Source organism: Parambassis ranga, chromosome 19, assembly GCF_900634625.1.
Source record: "Parambassis ranga chromosome 19, fParRan2.1, whole genome shotgun sequence".
Taxonomy (NCBI): domain Eukaryota; kingdom Metazoa; phylum Chordata; class Actinopteri; family Ambassidae; genus Parambassis; species Parambassis ranga.
In genome coordinates, this window is record NC_041039.1 from 19,092,906 (window position 1) to 19,107,115 (window position 14,210).

General features: G+C 43.7%; 1 protein-coding gene across 12 annotated transcripts in view; it reads left to right on the forward strand.

The window, feature by feature from the left end:
- LOC114451714 (neuronal cell adhesion molecule-like) overlaps positions 1–14,210 on the forward strand; it is a 63,313-nt gene that overhangs the window by 18,868 nt on the left and 30,235 nt on the right. For 11 of the 12 annotated variants that reach the window (XM_028430511.1, XM_028430517.1, XM_028430521.1 and 8 more), the window contains exon 2: positions 10,448–10,530. The gene's annotated coding sequence lies outside the window, so the exon portion shown is untranslated. Of the gene's footprint in view, positions 1–6,361; positions 6,475–10,447; positions 10,531–14,210 lie in introns of those variants that run through there. The other variant, XM_028430512.1, reaches the window with a different exon arrangement.

The window sequence follows — 14,210 nt, forward strand, 5'->3', positions numbered from 1 at the left end:
TGTGAACTGTACAGAAGCTTTCTTAAAGAAACTGTCTAAATCAGTAAAATGTACTTTTTCACTTTCTTGCCCAGATTTGTTACTGTAGAGCAAATCAGCAGCTGCAGCGCCATGTTTAAAGTGACACTAAAACTAAAACTAAAACGCACAGAGAAGTCAGCCTATACTTTTCATTGTAGCTTGTTTTGCTTAGTTTTTAGCAAGATTATAGCAACATTTATGATGTCAGCGGCTGCTCTAAATGTTCATTTTCAATCTTCACAACCTGGTCTGTTTGCTGTGTGACATTTATTGGAAATGTTTGTTATGTAACGGGGTAATTAAGTAACAACAAACAGCTTATAGCCAGCATGTAAGTAAAAGTTATTGCATCTTAGCCAATGTTAGCATTAGCAACAGTTTGGAAGAAACATTGCTAGCATAATAATATGATTTCATTCATTTTTAAATGATTTTAAATGTCACAGTATCCCTTTAATCGATTTGTTTACCTACATGTTGTTTACTGTTGAACATGTGATGAAATAACAACAATCAACAGCCGAGCCATAGTGGAGGAAATCTCATCTCAGTGTTCCGTCCTGGCCTTTATTTATTTGTGCCGGCCATTCACACAGCTGTTATTTGAGAATTTACACACAGACACATACACAGACACACACACACACATATGTACACACCTGGGGATTCACATTTCAGTGGTGTACACACAGACACACAGCTTCACACATACAAACACAAACATTTGCAGATTTCTGTTGCAGGGATGTATACACACTCTCTTCCCTTCACACTTTCAGGCAGGCGCATACACACACATAATACAAATGCTCTTTCTCACACACACACACACACACACAGCAGCCGACTAGCCGACACCTCCGCACCTTCACAGTCCTTTTCACTTCTGCTCCCTTTATTTGCTGCCTTTGGCATTCTTTCTTTCTCCTATACTTCACATGTCTCCCTCCTACTACATTTTTATCTCAGCACCTGCAGCAACATAATGTGTGTGTGTGTGTGTGTGTGTCAGACTGCTGTAGACAGGCTGATTAAACCCTTCAGCTCTGTCTCCTTCACCGCTGCACTCGGCGCACCTCAACAAAACGTCACTGACACTCCCACCCCACCAGCTGTCTGCAGCCTGTTTCTCATCCATCAGAGTTATATATTTTTAACAGTTACGTGCATGAAAGAGGTGAGCAGGAGTTGTCATTTCATTGCAGGCTTTGTTTTTTCTTCTTTGCTGTTGCATCAGTCAGCGTCATGAGGATTTTATATCCAGAGTAGAAGGCAAAAGATCAGCCTGCTGTCAGTTTCCCACCTGGGTTTAATAAAGTATTGCTGATTCTGATTTCTGGACTCACTAAAGCGCTGGTAATTTAAAAAGAGATAAACGCTGTGATGTATGTGGTTTAAGGTGTTTCCATCTGTTTTATGTTGGGTGTATAGTTGTGTGTTTGAGGTCTAAAGCAGTCTTCACTTGCCTGATGCTGTACCGTCTCAATGCACGGCCAGAAAGGCTGCACATAGGTCTGTTGTGCGTTTTCCTGTTGATTCTTATATTCTAGTGTTTACTTCCTTCTAGTGCTGGTGCATAGACGTGAAATAGAAAGCTGCTTGTTTATGTATTTATTATCCTTATCGTGAATAATTTGTTTACATCCCTGCACACGCTTGTGTGGTCTTCAGAGGTTGTGTTGAGGAGACAGGTGGTATGAGAGCTGGGCACACAGCGTGGGTGAGGATGAATAAGAGGAGACGAAGGAGGGAAGAAGAGAAATCTCATTCCCCTCCTGCTGCCACAAACATGCACTTCAAAGATGACTTCTGGAGACACCGAGTTCCCTCAGCTGTTGTTGTGGTTGCCTAATAAAACTAATGAAAGCTAATGAAATGTGCATCAGGAGTGACGGTCGTGTTCTGTTCTCCATGCAGCTGCTCGTAAAGAAGCGGGTTATTGCTTAAGCAGAGTTAAATAACACTGCTGTCCGTCTTCTGGTTCTGGCTGGTGTGTGGTGCATCAGTGGACCGGGCTGTTTGTGCTTATGGCCCCTGCGTTGCCAACAGTAATGAACAGCCTGGATGACGCGCCCCATGCAGCATCGATCGCGCACTCTCACACAGACGGCGGATGGAAATTGGTCCTGATGGGGAAGCAAAGGAGGTGCACACATGCCTGCACCTTCTGTGGACACATATGGACGCAGGGATCAGCACATTTGCACATACTGAGAGTGTGTGTGCATGTGTAGCAGTGTGTGTTTATTGACACCCGCGGCTGCTCGCTGCTCACTGGGCCGAGGATGATCTTCTTATGGGTGACAGTATGGAGCATATAGAGGAGGAGGAGGAGACCTGCCGGCTCAGTGGGACTTCCTCCCTCTCTCTCTCTCTCTCTCTGTGCAGCAGAGAACTCTTGGATGTCTTCCACCTCCCCTCATGTCCTCAGCTGGTGCTCTCTGCAGTTTGGAGGCAAGCCCCATAAACACCCTGTGTAGCCTCAAACCAGGCTACAGTGCTTCCTCTCCTGCTTCATTACCACATGGATGGTTGCCATATTGCTATATACTGTATGACCATTGTTGGCAAATCGCTCAAAGTCATCGGCTGGTACACGGTGAACTAACAATAGCTAATGGAAGAGGAATTCCAAACCCAGCCTTATTTGTGCAGGACATTATTTCTTTGACTTACAATATGAATGTACTCACAAAGGAGCGTGCTGAAGTCTGACAACACAACAAAGTTTCATGGTCACATAGACGTCATTCAGACTCCATTCAGGTTTAGTCATGGTACGCCTGAGACTGGAAATTGTTCTGAGCCTCCCACCACTTCTACTGAACTGCCTGCACCACTCGTTCCTGCTTCTCTGTGCACTCTGTGTCTGCTCTTAGATGCTAACAACTGTTAGCTGACAAACGTTTTGCCTATCTCTTAATGGCATTTATAAAATGCTGTTGCAAGACTTTTGTTTTTACAGAGAAGAGGTCAATGGTCAATTTTCCTGAATGAGTTGTTCTCTAAAATAGTTAGTAGATGTATTTTCAGGGATTATTTATTTGTCTGTAGGTTTACCTAACTAGAGGATTTGTGTAAATAAATAAATAAATAAATAAAAGACATCTTTTGTGTGACGTTTTTCCAAATTAACTCCTTGAAAATTAAAGCCAAAAGACAAATTTAAACAAAACAGACTGATCTCTTTAATAATAATGATTCCACAAACAGACCTGTTGATGGGAACAATTGTGCCGCTCTCGCTTCTGTTAAACTGAACTATTGTGCAGTTAGCGTTGTGCCAGAAAGGGTCTTAAGAGTTAAAAAGAAATACGATACACAACACTACAGGTCCTTAACCTCGGGGCTGGTCTGCTGCCTGTGTGTGGTAAATCTCTCCTATTCTACACTTGCTTTGTTTTTTTGTTTTTTTTACTGCGCTCCCTCTCTCTCTCTCTGTCCTTTTCTTTTTCTCTCCATCATCCTCTCTGTTGTCTGTGAGCATGTTAACACTCCAGCCCTGTCAGTGAGCCTCTGGCACCATGGAAACCAGTCACACTATTCTGTAGCAGGGTTTCTTTGTGCATGTGTGTCTGTTTTTTTGTGTGTGTGTTTATGGGCGGGATCAGGGTCTTGTTTGGTTTTAAAAAAAAAAAAAAAAAAAGCCGAGGAGAGGTCGCGGCCGTCCCTACAGGCTCCTTGCTGTAATTCATGTAAATTCCCCTAAGACCTCAGCTGCTTTGTTTTCCACATTGTCGCCTGAGCTGAATCTGATGCCTGTGTCATCGATGCAGCTTCGTGCGGAATGTGTTTTTTACGTTGCAGATTCCTTCAGTTGTTCCTCTAAATAAAGTTAACCGGATTCCTCAGGTTATCATGATGCTGCTACTTGATACCTCCGACACCCGGCCTCGTCGCTGGTGTAATGAGTTCAGCCAGAGTTAACAAGACTAAAACTGATACCGACATGGATGAGGACAAAGCACAGTAATTGCCAGAGGACGGAGTTGTCCTGTCTTATCAAGCCGTCATCCAGCTTTATCACTTAATAGAGACGACCTGAAAATGAGACACCGTTGTACTCAAACAAATAAGCATTTGAACATTCGTTTTAGAGACGTGCAGCAGCAAATGTTAGCGGGCTAAACCATCCATACTTGTCTTTCAAGTGTTTCACAAGTGCCCACCCCACCCTGCCTTGATAGCCTTGTGAACCCAACCCCTTATTCTCTCCCCCAAGCCAATCATATTTCACTCCCATTCACATTTCTGAATAGGAAACTCAAAAGAAGCCCTCTCCATGAACACCCACTGATAGACAAATGCACGCACACACACACAACCACACAGTGTGTGGCTCTAGTTAGGAGGGCCTGGTCTAGACTGCAGCGTGAACTTTGTTCTGTTAAAAGTTTCCATTGAAATATGCAGTTGCCATTGAAATATTGTTCTTCCATTGGTGCGGTGACAAAGAGCAGGGAGGGCGCCGGTTCTGTCTCAGTGTGAGTCTGAAGAAGCAGTGGGGCCGGCGGGGATCGCCCAGTGTCTCCGCTCTACAGAGTCAGTGTGCAGAAATAATGCCCATTAGACTTGGTCAATCACGCCCCTCGCTCAGTGAAATATGGCCCTTTCACTCATTTCATAGCATAATCCATACACCTCACAACGATCCATCATCTCTTTGAAAAGGCTTCTGCTACAATGAGTGCTTTTATTTATGATACATTTTTTGAAATTAATGGCTTCTCATGCGGCGACGTTAGATGCTGAGAAAGCTGAATGTGCTGAGTTAAGTTTACGCACAAAACGGCAGCAGCGCTTCAATTAAGTGAATTAAGGGAAAATTGCAGTCGGATGTTTCAGCTCTCTTGACCACCAGTGACGCTCTGACAGTCCGTGGGCTGATAGTTTCATCAGTGCAAGTGGGTGGAAATTATGTAGTCACTTAGTACGCAACAATGACCATGTTGTGAATCCACTGAGTTTGTCACACAGGTGCAGACGGTTTTCATTTGCTTTTAGGACAATATTAGGCGGTTATTCCCACAAACTATAGTGGAAACAAGGCCTAAATAATCTGCAACAAGCTTCTCTGCCTTTTTTTTGTGTGTGTAAAATACTGTGGTCAACAATTATTGTTTAAAAGTGCTCATGAGAACACAGTCTTGTTGAGTTGTATACTAAATAGCTGTGCAATTGCACAATTTGTGCATCGTGACTGTTCGTTTGATCATTTTTGGACATTAGTCTACATTGTAAAATGCTTAATAGTTGCAGGTCTAAGGACAGGAGTAGGCAGCCACTTATCAACACGATTAGATAAAACAGAAATTCACATTATTATTAAGTGCTATGACTTGCAATGCAACTCAGACCGTTGATAGAAAGTGTCCCACTTTGCACCAAGAGTAAAAATGTGGTTTTTCAGATACTGGAGCCTAAAGTCATTGTTCAGTTTGAAGGACAATGTTCTTTGACGCAGATAATGTTACATTTTGTGGGCTTTTGTAGAGAGAGGAGTGTTATTTAAGGCTGGGCTCAGAGAAAAGTGACTCTTTGATACCATTGTTGCCCTCTGCAACCATAGCTAACGGACCTCAAAGGACTTTTCACATCTATTCTTCCAAAAACAGGTTGCAATAATACCGGTGAGGAGTCGGCAATAAATAAGCTTCCCCTTTACTGAGTCCAATAGATTGGATTGCATGGAGACATCTGTTGAGTGTAGGTGAACACTTTCTCTGGCTGCTGACTGTTTGGGAAAAGGAAGTCCTTAGGTTGTGCCTCGAGGCTGTTTTCTTTTATTCACGTGGTTGTCTCATCCACCTCCACCCACTATTGAACATCCAGAAGGCGGCATTGACTGGAGCACAATCAGTGCAGCTGACACTTATTTGACTGTACACCCAGTGCTTTTTGATTTAGCACGCAATTATAGTGTCAGCTTTGCTTTCATCCTTAGCCAATTTCATACAGCAGGATGTGTGATGTACTCTGTCATCCCCTCATTCGGCTGACAGTTACGTTTGACACAAAACATATAACTTTTTGAATTTTTTTATGCTCTTGTTTAAATAAAAAAAAAACCAAAAGAAAACAACCTCACCCAGTAACTTTTGTGGATTCTGGTAGCTGTTCATGTGATACCAGGAAATGTTTAACCCCTATTGTAGAGAAACAAAAGGTTGTTTTAATCCCACTGTGAGAAGGGAGGGAGGGTCAGGGGAGGGTTCGTGGGAGGCGGGGAGCAGGGGTTGGTGGTGGGTGTGTTTAGGGGTGGGGGTGGTGGTGGTGGTGGTGGTGGGGGGGGGGGTTTGTAAGGGAAACGGCACCTCTCTCTTTTACTGTCAGTCAGTCACAGCAGATACATCGAGGAATACACAGCCACTGGGATTATGACAACTCAGCTGTGCCCTCATGCAGCGGATGCACAGACTGGGGGGATTTATTCGTATTGACGCAGAGATAAAGGTGAAGTATCCTCTTTGTTAAATGGTGTTTCTGGATATGTATCCTCAGGTAGTGCAGCTTGTGATGCTTTAAAGAGCTGCAGGTGGTTTGGTGAAGTCAGTTCTAGAAAGGCCTTTTCTGGACAGATATTTATGCTACAGAAACAACGAATGAAAAATTATTCAAGCTGTTTTTTTCATAGATTAATGACTAATTATTAATTAAGGAAGAATATTTGCTGTTTTAGAGAAAGTAAGGTTTGAGCTTTCAGAACTTGTAATTGCTTTTGTCCATTTTTTTTCACCCAGGTTTAATCAAATAGAACCACAAACGACTAAAATCATGATTAGAAATGCCAACGTTTAAGTCAGGTTTAAGCTTCTTAGTCAAAATTTAATGACACTGTGTCTACACCAAACAATTAACCAAGAAAATAATCTGCAGATTGATTATTACAGAAAACATTTTCAGTCCCTGACTGTGTTACTGATTGTGGTGAATTTCCCCACACACACACTCTTTCCACACTGAGCCTGTTCCCGCTGCCATCAGCTCTGTTTCAACATTTTCATGGATAGTTTACACTTTTCCAGCACTTGCACATCAACTGATCAAGTCTTTTATTCTTCTGTTTATTCAGCTGAATCTCAGCATGTCTTCAGTGTAACGGCAAAATAGAGCGCATCTCTGTCTCCACCATCCATGAGCCCTAATGTGGATTCATCAGGCAGAGTGTGTTCCGATGCTAATTATTTTCCCCCCTCTTTGGCAGTAATGACGCTTCATCGGCGACATCATCTACAGCCACACTCTGCCTCTCATTAGGCGAGAGTCTAAAATTAACCCTACAGGCTGCTATGCTGGTGCTGAGCATCCCGTCTGAGGGCACACACACACGCACACACACACATTAAAACAACACAGCTTGGAGGAGTAAAGCAACCAGGTGCTCATTAGAGAATTGTGTGACACCACACTAGTTGGCATTATCAGCAGTGAGTCATGTATGTTAATCCCTCACTTTGCTGGACGTCCCTGCACCTTTGTCATATTTTGTATGACATAACAAAAATGTGCATTTAAGCAGGCCTTTGATAAAAAGAAAAACATGATGCAATTTTACCAAATATAATTTTTGCATTATTAGGTTTGGCTAGATGGGGGGGGGGGGGGTCCATGTTGACTCATGAACTGGCTCAAATTTGCTGCTAAAAGATCGAAGTTTGCTTCTTTGTAGTCATAAATAAAAAGTGTACATGCTAACATGCCCTTAATATTTAAGGTGATGTGATGACATTTTATTTTTAAAAGGTCAAAATCAGCTTATCTCGACTTATCAATGTGTTGCAACAATCCAGACTATCTTGTTTTGTCCCAACAAGCTCTAACTTCTGGGGCCAGTAGCATGGCTGCTCCATTGGCTGCTGTACTCTACATTATTTTCTCCTTTTTAACTAAAAACAACAAATTGCATATATAAAAAAACACAGATCTGCGCGATAAAAACGAGCTGACAAGCCTAACATTTATTTGAGGAGCTCCTGAGAGACATTTTGACTTCTTTTTTGAGGAGCTGTCATGTTGTCCATGTTTATACAGTCTACGATGCAGCGGGACAGAAACTGTAGTTTTGCTTGATGCTGGCTGTAATATGGAGTCACTTTACATATTCTCTTCCTCTGGGGAGATGCTGTTGGTGCCGTCCGTCCATTTAGGATTCAGCTGTCAGTTTTGTTTGGTAGGACCCATGGCACGAGAGTCCTTCCTGATGTATCGAGGGCACTGTGGGTCTCTTGCTGTGAGGTGTTTTGTAGTTCTGCTCACTGCCCACTGCTGGCATTCCAACTCAGGCTATTTTCAGTCTCAGTCCCCCGTTCCCTCTTCTTATCACCATGGTAGCCGATCTGGACTGAGCTCAGCCCGACTCTGTGGGGTCTAAGGGCAGAGGTGGGGTGGTGGGATGGCTGGCTGGATGTCATGGGGGGCTTTTGATGGGATCATGGCTTGGGCTCATTCAAACAGGATGTGGAAAGGTCATTTTGTTGTTGTGTTTTATTCCGAAATCTCAGCTGCTTCATTGCTATCTAGCGAATGCACAGAGAAGCAGGAATGATGAGCTGGGTCCTGTAAGGTCGAAATGCAAGATTTGTAGCTGAACTGTGTTTGTGCGCTCAGGTATGGAGTCAGCAGAGGCGTCAGCATTTATGCTATGTGATGCTGTGCTAGAATAGCATGTATGTCAGTGTTTTTTAAAATCTGGGTCAGAATCCTTTAAATTCAGGGCTGAGGGAGGATCAGCTTCTCTGTTGTAATATTCTGTAAGAAGTAACATATTGACACGGCACTAAGGCTTTTGATCCCTGTGAGTTGCACAAAAGGTATAAGTAAATAATGCAGGTTTGATCTTGAGAACCATGAAGTAAAGAAAAAAACCATGTTATGTTATGTGTATCTGCGTAGCGGTGTGGAAAGCAGTGTTTGTATTTAACCGAGTGGAAACTGTGGCTTCTCTCTATGGGGCCTCCAGACTCTTATTTAGAGGAGCAGACTGAAGTCGATAAGCCTTCGCTACAACTAAATTGGATTGGCTTCTTCAATCATTTTGCTCATCGATTCCTTTAGGTGTGTCTGTGTTCGCTGTGACACAGTTTAGGGAAAAGTGAAGAGACGACTGGGCGTAAAACAGAAGTCGACAGGAGGCAGAAACAAAGACGTATTAACACAGCTCAGACAGGAGCGGATCTTTTCTGCTCTGTCACCACATGTTAGGTTCACATATTGATTGTAAGTGAATTACCTGGTCAATATAATTACCCTAAATATGTCCAGACACATCTGTGTATTCATCTTTAAAGCATCAAAAAGACATACGTGTCTAATACGAGCTGTCTACCACTAGTAAAGGAGTTATTGGGAAATCATGAATGAGAATGGTTTCCTCTTTGACTACATGTGACTCCACCCGGGTTCCCTTCTGACCTTCAGGCTTAGAAACTGATGTACAAGTAGGTAAGAACCCAGGGTTGGGTGGAAAAAGACTGTTCACATGTCAACAGAAAGAGGACAGGAGATGTGAAGACAGGAGGTGAAGGCATGATCGTGGTCTGTCACAATGGAGAGTTATCATGTTGTACAGTATCATAGGGAAATGTCTTTGTAGTCTTTGTCAAAATGTCTTTCTATCAGTCACTACCATGTTTTACATATTACAGTATGAGTCTTGGCCTCAAGGCTGAAAAACCCCATGACATAGAAGGAAGAGTGAAGGAAAGATGATCGTTATGGCAGGTTAGAAAGCAGCAGATAACACTGGAGGGTAGAAGGGAGGAAGAGAAGGAGACAAGGTGAGAGGGAAGTGGACAGGAGCAGGGGATGGGGGTGAGGATGACTGTCAGTAATACGTGAAGAAAGGAACTGAGATGTATAGAGAAGAGGAGGATAAGAGACGAGCAGTTCAAGGAGATGAGACAAGACAAGAGCAGGGGAGACGCAGGGGGAGGAGATGTGTCTTTCCTCCAGCTTCCAGCCACAGGCCTGCGTGTCTGTCTCTGGGATTACACACTGTTGCCTCTAAAAATCCATGTTCACACTCTGCTTTACACAGCTTGGGTGTTTGCTTTCTTTTCAACCTCCAAAACTTGTCACAGTTGGGAGTGTTTTAAGTGCATTTTCAACACACGCGCAGTTGATTACACAAAAAAAAAATCCCTCCTTTCATCAAAGCAAGTGTTTGATGAAAGAAAAAGATTCACGTTGGAGCATCCTGGTGTGTAATCTCTGCTGTGAATGTGACATGGTTTTTTTTATAGGAGATTTTACTACAACCAAACATAGAGCAGTGAGCCAGCTTTAAAGTTAGAATCATACACTGGATGTTCCGTGGATGTTAGATTTTCCTCTCTGGCTGGTTTAGAGTCGGGGTTATTTCCACATCAGGAGGCGTCTGAATAATGTAATCTAAAATTAGTTATTCTCTTCTATTTGTTTTAACCAGATTGAAGAAAAAGCACAGAGGCTGAAGCCAGAAGACGCCCAGCCAGAAAGGCGACGGAGGCGAGAAGGGATTTGGTTTCTCTGGTAAGTTGGAAAGATTTCTGTGCGATTTCTTTTTTCTTATCACGTCTCCATCTACATCATCATTTTCCAAGAACAGTGTGAACTTCCGGCTTTTTCACAATCAAACAGGCTTGTTCTTCTGAAAAGGCATTTCCCCTCCCACAGGACGTGAACACACACACACACAGACACACACACAGATGTCAGTCTTGTTGCCATTCCTGGCAAGTGTCCCTGATCTAAATATCATCGTTTATGATGCCGCCAGCGTGTGAATTTATTTATACTAACACTCTCTGTGGATCTCCACTCCACTACCCAACCTTTCTCTCTCTCTCTCTCTCTCTCTATGTAGTGGTGCCTGTGCTTTTGTTCCAGCTGTAAGGCAAAGGTCATTGCTTGCCTGACTGCCATTTGTCAACTGAAAGTAAAGTGTGTTTTTGTGCCGGCATCCATTTTGGCAGCGGCGTTTGGCAGAGAGTAAAACAAAACACTGTGTCTAGTGTCCAACTGTCGGTTTGATGCATATGGTTGTCAAGGTAACACACCCTCTCATCCTCACCCACTGCTGTGACAGTGGGCGTCAATACTTAGAAATCGCAAAATGGCACTTAGAGCCTAAATTGCGCCTCAGTTATTGACATGTAATGTGTCATAATGGAGCTTGCAGAGGAGGAGAAGCTCCCTAATGGCAGCTGTAGAATTAAGTAGTTGGAGTAAAGCAGGAGAATTGACTTACACAGGGGGTTTTTCTGTAAAATGACCCTCGGTAACCTCTGGCTCATCCTCTCGCTCTGTGTTGAAAGTGATTCAGCAGAGTTGATCTAATGCTCCGTGAGTAGAGGTGACACGATGTGATGTGTGTCCACTGCCCAGTGGAGTGTGAAGGAAGAATCCCACCTCAGCCTCGCAGCATGCCGGGCCAGGCCAAGGGGAAGCTGCGCACACAGCTGAGTGGAGAGCTAAGGGACTCTGACGGCTTGGAGCTCATCTGCCTGTGCCGTTGGTGCTACGCTTGTTTTATTTTTCTGTGTGTGTTTATCTATTTATGTGCCTATTTCACTCGTTCTCTGTGATTTTGCCTCTCTGTCAGTCTCTGAATCTGTCATCGCACTGTGGCAGTCGGTTGTTGTTGTTGTTGTGAATGTGTGCTGCAGCCCATAGAAGCTGAGTCTACAGTTTTCAATGGCCCGAGTTATAGAGGGCCACACTTAGGAGCCGCGGTTTGAAACACAGTGAGGCGTGAAGTGTCCATTGTGAGCTGCAGCATTCAGGTCCCAGGCTCTTCAATAGAAGGCCGCAGAGGTTTCTGTTTACCTCCATGCTGCTGTCTTTCACTAGTTTCTCTCACGTGGCCATCAGGGAGTGTGGTATTATTGTTGCTATGTTTTGATGCCAAGTAGAGGTGGGTGGGAAAGAGAGAGAGAGAGAGAGAGAGAGAGTCACTCTCTGCAAGCTGTGCTTCATTAAAAATGTCACTACCTGTATGTATCTATCTGGAGACAGGATCAGATAATCTGGTCTGTTTATACTATGCACAGTGCAGTCACATTTTGGAATTCTAAATTCTGAAAAAAACACTGTGTATGCTGCAGGACAGCTATCATCAATATTCAGATCAAGTTTTTACGGCCAGAGTTTTGGTTTTTCTAATCAGGCAGCCGACCATGCTACAACTGATCATGTGGTTCACTCGCCAAAAACACCAGACTGAAGAAGGCAATGCAGCCCCTAAAACAAGTGCAGCTGGCTGCAGAGTGGACAGAGCTGCAGAGAAGATGCCAACTTTCTACTTATGTCTGTGGGTCAGAGAATCGAGCTGGTCATTTTCTGTAGAGGGTTTGTAAGCAAATGTTAAACATCATTTGGTAGACACAGCATCATGCTAACTTTGATCATAAGTACTGGCTGCATTAGATGTAGAAACATGGCTGCTTTGCTTCAACAGACAGAAGGAGTCCGATTTGACCCTGTGAGGACACTGAGGGTTTGAAGTGATGTTGAAACCTTTCTGGCCAAGAGTCTTTGCTGCATGACATTTCTATCTTTGTTCACATTTGCACAGAGGTATAACCCCCCCCTGCTAAAGGAATGATATGTGAAACTGGACGTGCCTTTTTAGTTTTTCCAGCTAGCATTCTGTCCCTCAGACAGACAGTGGATATCATCAAACATGGATTTACACTGTATTACTGAAGCTACCAGTCATCACTTAAACCTCGTAGCCAATGTCGTTTTTTCACTTCACTTCACTTCACTGCAGCATCTAAAAGAAGTCACAGTCCTAATGTTGCATTGAATGGGCTGAAGCACTTATAGTGACAGCATACACTATCAGGCTTTTTGTGAACACAGGTGCTGTCGTCTGCGACTACGAATGGCACAGCTGCTTTGGTTAGAAAGAGGTGATGTTACACAGCGGCAGCTCTCAGATCAGACGAGCTGCAGATGCGTGGTGGGATTCATGCATTCACATCGGGGCCCCTGGGCCGCTCAGAGCGCACGTCGTTTCAGATTAATGCATCCAGATATTTCGTACTTTCGTAGCTGTCTCTTTGATACAAGCCTGACAATTCTCAGTGTCAACATGCTGGCCTGCAAACGTTATGTGTGCTGCATGAGAGAAGGAGGCTGTGTGTTTTTCACCGTCTCTATGGCTTGTTCGAGAAGCAGAGACAGACATGGAGATGCGGGGAGACACAGCTAGTGTCAGAAACAAGGACATGAATAAACAAATAGATGAATAGATGGATACAAAGACAGCGAGGGACAGAGAGAGGCTGAGTGATGTGGAAAAAAAAGGTTAGTGAGGCCCCTCCTGAGGAGCTTCTGCTCTCCTTCACTGTTTTCTAGGGCTGTGGAAAAAAGTTGGCTTCATGCACAACTGACTCACAAACTGCTCAGCAGACAGCCTGGGAGTTTATTCTATATCAGGCGTTGCTCCATTCTCCTCTCACCACAGAAACCTTCCTCCAGGCCTCTTTTTACCTTGACTGTCCGTCCTCTCTGTGCAGGTATCTGTTCCAGTCTTTGTGAAGTGAAGGATTTGTGGATTATCAGGGCACAAATGTGCTATAACTGTTTTGTGGACAAAGCCAGACCAGCTGCTTTCCACTGTATGCTCACTTTATGCTTCAGTTGAGCTAACTGCTAGCCGTAGCTTTATAGTTACTGTAGCACACAGTCAGGAGGGGTCAGTGGAAGAAGACAATGGTGCTGTGGAGATGATGCACAAATATCTCCTTCCAGGGTGGGACCAAGTATCTTTATACTCGCCTTGTAACATGCTTTCCTAAACATCAGATATTCTTTTAATGGTAGTATTTTTGTTTCAGGATGCAGTTGTTACTCAGTACCAGTAGTGTATTTGAAGAAAAACAAGATGAATATTTTACAGGCCTGAGAGGATAGAGCAAAATCCGTGTAGAGAAAATTCCAATTTATCATTGACTCCAGCCAGATTAAAGGGCTTTTTGTTCATCTCTTTTCTTATTTGATGGTACGAATCATTTTTCACACAGTGGATGGTGTCCAAAGGTCTGCCTCGTCTGATTCAGAGTATCGATGTGGCTTCAGGACAGAGAATATTGTCCTCTCGGTGTCAGAAGCTGGTGAGATCTTTCTGTTTGGAATGGCCTCTAAGAAACCAAATGATTTATGTGGCTGTTAGGCGTGGGTCCTGGTTCAAGGCCAAGTCTATC